The 6309-nt window shown below is 42.0% G+C and overlaps 1 protein-coding gene across 1 annotated transcript in view; it reads right to left on the minus strand.

Moving 5' to 3' along the window:
- Positions 1 to 6309, minus strand: part of LOC104915113 (cytosolic carboxypeptidase 1) — a 131365-nt gene that overhangs the window by 31598 nt on the left and 93458 nt on the right. The window lies entirely within an intron of this gene.

Here is a 6309-nt window from a genome sequence, read left to right on the forward strand (position 1 = left end):
AAGAAAGAAAGAAACCACAATCCATGATCTTGCTGAAGTCCAAGGTCAAAATATTTTCCAAATGTCATCCAGGCAATCCAGACATCACTGCACTTCTGAGTGCTGATCCTAACCTTACACAGAGGGAAAATTCAACTCTGAAATCATGAAGAAGTTTTATTTTAAGACCAAGGAAAAAGTGGAGGAAGGACAACACTGTCCAACTTACACTTAAAATAACTGACATACAGCTGTTGCACAAAGATACAATGCTTATTTATAAGAACAAAATTATTCTTGACCAGTCAAAAAGCAGTGACAAGATGAAAACTCAAGATCATGATATACTGCACACAAAAACAAGGTAAAGGAATCAAGCCAGATGCTGTCAAGGCTATATATTTTTTATTTTTAAATACTCATTTAGTTTTGCAGGTCATTGTCTCTAAACATTTTGTATTAAATTCCTCATGAGCAGTAAGAAAGAGTATAAAGCCAAAGATGGACGGAGGAAGGGGGAGGAAGACAATATTTACACAAGTATAAAGACCTGGCAATTCCAGGCAGACTATAAATGAATTTAGTAAGAACTGCAACATCTGCCTAGACTGTCAGAAAATTGATCAACTCTTCTTACATCACAGTATGCTGCATATTACTTCCTGCCTACTCTTCTTCATTGCCAGAGAGAGTGAGAGAGTGGAGAGGTGGGGAAAAAAAGGGAAAAATTATTTCTAGTTTAACTGGAAGATCAATGAAAAGCATTTATTTCATTTAGTATTAACTGGAACAAAATCATGCCAACAAATGGATAGGCTTACAGAGTTCAGAAGCTTGATTTGTACCTCTGGCTGTGCTTTTATTATACTCAGAGTGTTTGAGGACACAGAAGTAAAAGTATTTTCGTATCTTGTATTTTGTGGATAAGATACAAGACAGTAGAGTAATCAATAACAACAAACAGGACCTTATGCCTGCTGTGGATTCCTGAGACCAAGTCAAGCTGGTATAATTGCTTACTGATGTCTTATGTTCCTCCCAGCTGCTCCATGACCACGCAGCAAAACCTCAGTGGTGCAGACACAGCTACTAAGGGCTAGATGCCACCATGCTGAGGAAGATGACCTAAGCCCCAGGAGACATGACACCACACCCTCCCACCACTGGAAGACTAAGACATTCCCTCAGCTGCATGGCCCCAGACATGCAACCTGAATGAAGTAAGAACATGGGGTGAAATAGGAGTTCAGTTTCTACAGTCAACATCTCAGTGCTTAAAGTCACTTCACTTACAGAGAAAACACTAATTCAGTAGAAAAATTAAGCATTGGCTCTCATCAGTCATGTTTAATTACCACTCCTTCAGCTTTAGGGCTTTTTTGTTTATTTAAAATAAACAAACCTTGCACACGGAATCACAAAGCAGGAGCTTTGTTCACGTACTCCTCAACTTCAGAATGTGCAGCACAGTAAATTTTACAAACCAAAATAGATAGTCACAGAAAATGCAGTTACAAAATAGTAATTATTCCATGAGAATTGAATGCCTTCTTTAGGAACAGTTCCTAAGAAATACAAATTCAAATTTTTAGAAACTGTATCTGAACAAGCTAGCTTTCCTTGCCCTTCGTGGGAAAGTGCATGTTACTCATCCAGCTAATACTGAAAGCGGTCAATCTTTCTTTATACTGTGCAACAGAAGTCACTGAAATGGCAATATGGAAAAATAATTTAGGAAGATGACCAAATTACAGAGACTTGTTCAGATATTAAAATGGACTGCAAGTTCAATGTACTCTGAGAAAAAAACTGAAGCAGAAGAAAGCAGCTGAATGTCTACATACATTTGAGGTACCATACTCAGGTCTTTGGGTTTTGGGTTCCCCTGACCTCCCTTCCTCCCTATATTGATAAGCATTGGCTGTAGTATTTGTGAAAATCCCTAAGCAAGCCAAAGCAAGCTCATCACATCTAGTGCAAGCATCCTATTTACTGTGAATTACCTTTGCCAACTGCAGATGTGCATGACTACATGCAGAGCAATAGGAACGTTACCTGTAGATCCAAACTGCGAGAGCTTGCAATCCAGTAATTGAAACCCAAAACAATGATGCATGCCAGGAGTGAGGCCACGAGAAGAGGTGGAGACTTCATTTCTCAGCAGCCGTTCCCAAGCTCTACCATGTCAAAAACAGCAAAAAAGCAAAACCACAAAAGAGTGGAAACTGCAAATTAAATTATGTGTGTTATATTGCATCCCCCACTTAGATTACTATATGAACACAATCAAACCTTCACTGCAGTAATGCAACAGCTCTCAACTGGACTCCACTAGGCAAGGAGGGCAGGTATTTCCACCTGGAGAAAGAAAAAAGCCATATCATAATGTTAGCTGTTACAGAAAGCCCTACATAAACTTTGCAAAAAAATCTCGAATATTCCTAACAATACAACAAAAACCAAAAAACAAACAGAATAAACCAGCCATCCTGCTATCATACATTCCATACAGCAAGCTAATTAACAGCACTGTTCTAGAGGTAAGAGGACAGATTCCTTGTCATACCACTTAGTAATAATGAACATTAATCTCAACCTTCCAGAAATAATTCACACCTTGCTTTCAACTGTGGATATGAACCTAATGCGTTGGTTCAAGGCTAGTTATTTAATAGGTAATTAAGTACAGAAATACCATGAGGGTAACGTAAATAAATAAATAAGCAAACACTGTTGATTTCAATGGGAAATCATACGAAGTGCTATTTCTTTTGATCTTCAGCTTTCTGCTGCTCTTGACCAAGTATAAATAACGTGCCTTAATCTGTGAGCAACATCGAAGGCATCAGCTGTTGCTGAGCTTGTTTCACTCTGTGAAGCAACCCATTTTAACACAATGTGAGGGCAAAGAGCAACTGCAATTCGGTTTACAATAGGCCATAATCATTCTATGAATTTTATGAGTTGATAAAATCTGGTCTTAATGACTGCAATGGCACTTAGCTCAAGGAATCCTCCAACTCCACCAGGAACTCTGGGCACAGTTGGCAATACAGAGTACTCTCTTGCAAACTGAGATCCACCTTTTTTTTTTTCCTTTTGGCACTGCAGACAAAAACCAGCAAAAATAGTCATGAAATCAAACAGCAAACACCAGTGCACTGCAAGATACTAACTCAAAGTGAAGTGGGTGCATTTACTATCAACACATTGCACAATCTCTCAAGGTGCACACTCTTAAATACAACAACTTATTTTTCCCTGTGGATGCAATTGTAATGCATTTATAAGTGAACAAATGGTAGCAACACTCAGAGCGTTTTGCATGGGGACATGCTGTGATCACAGGGAAAATGATGATTCCAGCTGCTAGGAGGAAACAGAGATGCTGGTATTGCTCAATGCCCAAGGCTTAAGTCCTTCAACAGCACACATTCATTTCATGCACATGTGTACCCAGAATAAAACCCACTTTGGAACACTCCTTCCAGATTTAGTACACATAGATTTAGACACAACCCCTTGTCACTCTCCCTCAGTAGCATGGCCCCACCACCTCCATCACACACATACAGACACATACAGGTTTCCAGCACAAAGGTACAGATTATGGAAATGCATGTGCTGCTGTGCAGATTGCCTTCCTGCAGTGCTACACAAAGAGGAATACCTGAGATTTAAGAGCAGATTCCCTGCAAATCTAAAACCATAGAACTCCAGGGACAAAATCAAAATGCAGGAAATATCGGATTTAGTGTCTGGTAGGGGGTCGGAGCTAGATGACCTTTAAGGTCCCTTCCAACCCAAGCCATTCTGTGAGTCTATGATTCTATGAAACAGGGACAACCATGTCAGCTAAGGACAAGATGATTTATTTACTTGTGCTTACCAAAATTAAAATTCCATTTCAAAAAATGTTTAACAAAATCTGTCTAAGGTCATTTGTGTCCTGTTCTTCGCTGTAATGGTACTAGCTGCTATACTTGAAAAACATGGAAAAGTTACTAAATGTAAATTACAAGATACAGTGCATCATTTCAAGTGCTGCTTTCCTTGCTGTTTTCCTTCTGATAGTAAGAAGTACACAGAATCATAACAGTGGGAAAAGACCTCTGACATTATCTAGTTCAATCGTCAACATATCACCACCATGCCACTAACTATGTACCTCAGTGCTTCACCCACATGGTTCTCAAATATATCTAGGGACAGTGACTCCAGGCTGTTCCAGTGGCTCATCACTCTTTCTGAGAATAATTTTTTCATAAATATCCAACCTGAACCTTTGCTGAAAAGCATATACCCAACATCCAACCAACGGCTCCTACAACAGAAAGCAGAAAGCATCCATTTCATCAGCTTCAGAGACTTGCTGGAAAGTTAACTACTGGGTTTGCTGGTTAGCTCAGAAAGTCGTGAAGGTAAAGCAGTTGCACAAACACAAGTGACTGTCTTGCCTGGAGCACAGTGCCACAGGGCTGTGGATACCCCAGTGTCATGCTGCCTGAGCTGTCCCTGTTAGAAATAAGTGGGTGAGCAAGCACTGACTGAAGTACTCCTCTCTTGACTCCCATGCATTTTCCCCTCTAAAAAATCCAGTGTTGCCTGCCTTAGCTGATTTACATTAATTGGGAATATGTTTTATAGTCAAAAGAAAGAGAGGAAGGAGAAGGAGTGAAGACACAGGACACACAGGAGCACCGTCCATCCACCCAATCTGATCCAGGGCACAACCCCAGCTGCAATACTGGCATTTCCTCCTGCTACAGCTTAGAAACAAAAACTGTGTGGCTTTCTCCTGGGGAGACACGCATCCTGAAGGAAAGATGCAAATCAGCTTAGGGAATACATTGATATGGAAATGTATTTGTGCATGCTGTCCTCCAGGAAATATCTAGCTTGGCACAGCTATTAAGTCAAAAATAAAGTATGTTTCTGATTTTGTGTGTAAGAATGTGATTTCACTGAAAATGAAGGAACCCATCTCTCAAGCATGTTTACTACAGCTGTGGAATGAGATGCTCTGCCATATGCATCATGTTCTACACTTGGTAGGACACACAACTCCTGACCTCTGAACATTCCGGCCCTCTGATGGCAACCCAGCGGTGCTCCATGAGGAAGGCAGTAGATGCTTGAGCCAGCTAACACCTCCTGCTTCTTGTGCTGCTGTATTGCCAGCTGGAGCAGATCCCCCCCTGAGCAGCCAGGACCCAGAAGCCTCCATAAGGACTACCAATAGAGACACAGCCTCCAGGATAGCCATAACAAATCAGAGTGGGTTAGGCCACATGCCACCATCTCACCTGGAGAGCCATCTCCTGCCCACAGGCCTCAGATATGAAGTCCTGAGAGGCCATGAGTCACTGTTTGTCCAAATTATCACATTACACACTCCCCAGAAAGGGGTGCAGCTCTTGGCCAACAGGTTCTGCAACTGCATGCTCATTGTTCCCAATAAACAACACCGCTCGAGGCCCAGTCTGGACCTCAGGTTTTCCCATCCCAATGCATTTGTAGACACAAATAACAGATCAGAAGAACATGAAAAGATGGAGAAGGCTCCTGCTAAGGGAGTAGCTGATGGCTACCACCACCTCACTGGCTATTTTTCAGATCAGGGCCCACCATGCACTGCCTCTTAACTGAATTAATCCAAAGGAGAGTTCCCCAGCAGAGCTACGGTTTGTGACACCTCCACACGACTCAGGATGCTCATCAGCTGTGGAATCCAGAATACTTCCATGTGAGAACAACACCGAGACAAAAAAAAGTTACACATGAGAACAGTTCACTGTTAACCAGATTGCTAATTTCTTTTTAAGGATATGGTTTGTCTTAGGCACTTTTACATACAAAATGAAATATTTTGTTAGTATCAAAACTGAAAGGATCCTTGCTTGCTCTTAAAGATTAATAAAAGGAAAAGGAATAGAGTAAGCTTGTATGTACAACACAGGAACCACAATATCACGTCACTCCTTCCACCCCTGTAAAACCACAAGTACAGTTTCACTGTAAAACACACAACCCCACACTCGGGGGAAAAAAAAAGAAAAAGAAATAAACAAGAAAACCACATATCAAGCAGTCGTTCATCAAGCACAGTGCGATTAAGACACGCTTGGACTGGGAGAGCGGGACTGACTGGCAGACTGAGCAGCAGTCCCAGCCGGCACAGAGGCGGGCAGTCCCCGCCGCAGTACGGCGCCTCCAGGCTCTGCCCCGGGCTGCGGCCGGAACCCGTCACTGCCCCTCACTTCAATCACAACGTTATCCGTACCCCGCTGCAGTACGCGGAGTTACCGGGGGGCCCCCGCCCGTGCGAGA

Source organism: Meleagris gallopavo, chromosome Z, assembly GCF_000146605.3.
Source record: "Meleagris gallopavo isolate NT-WF06-2002-E0010 breed Aviagen turkey brand Nicholas breeding stock chromosome Z, Turkey_5.1, whole genome shotgun sequence".
NCBI lineage: Eukaryota > Metazoa > Chordata > Aves > Galliformes > Phasianidae > Meleagris > Meleagris gallopavo.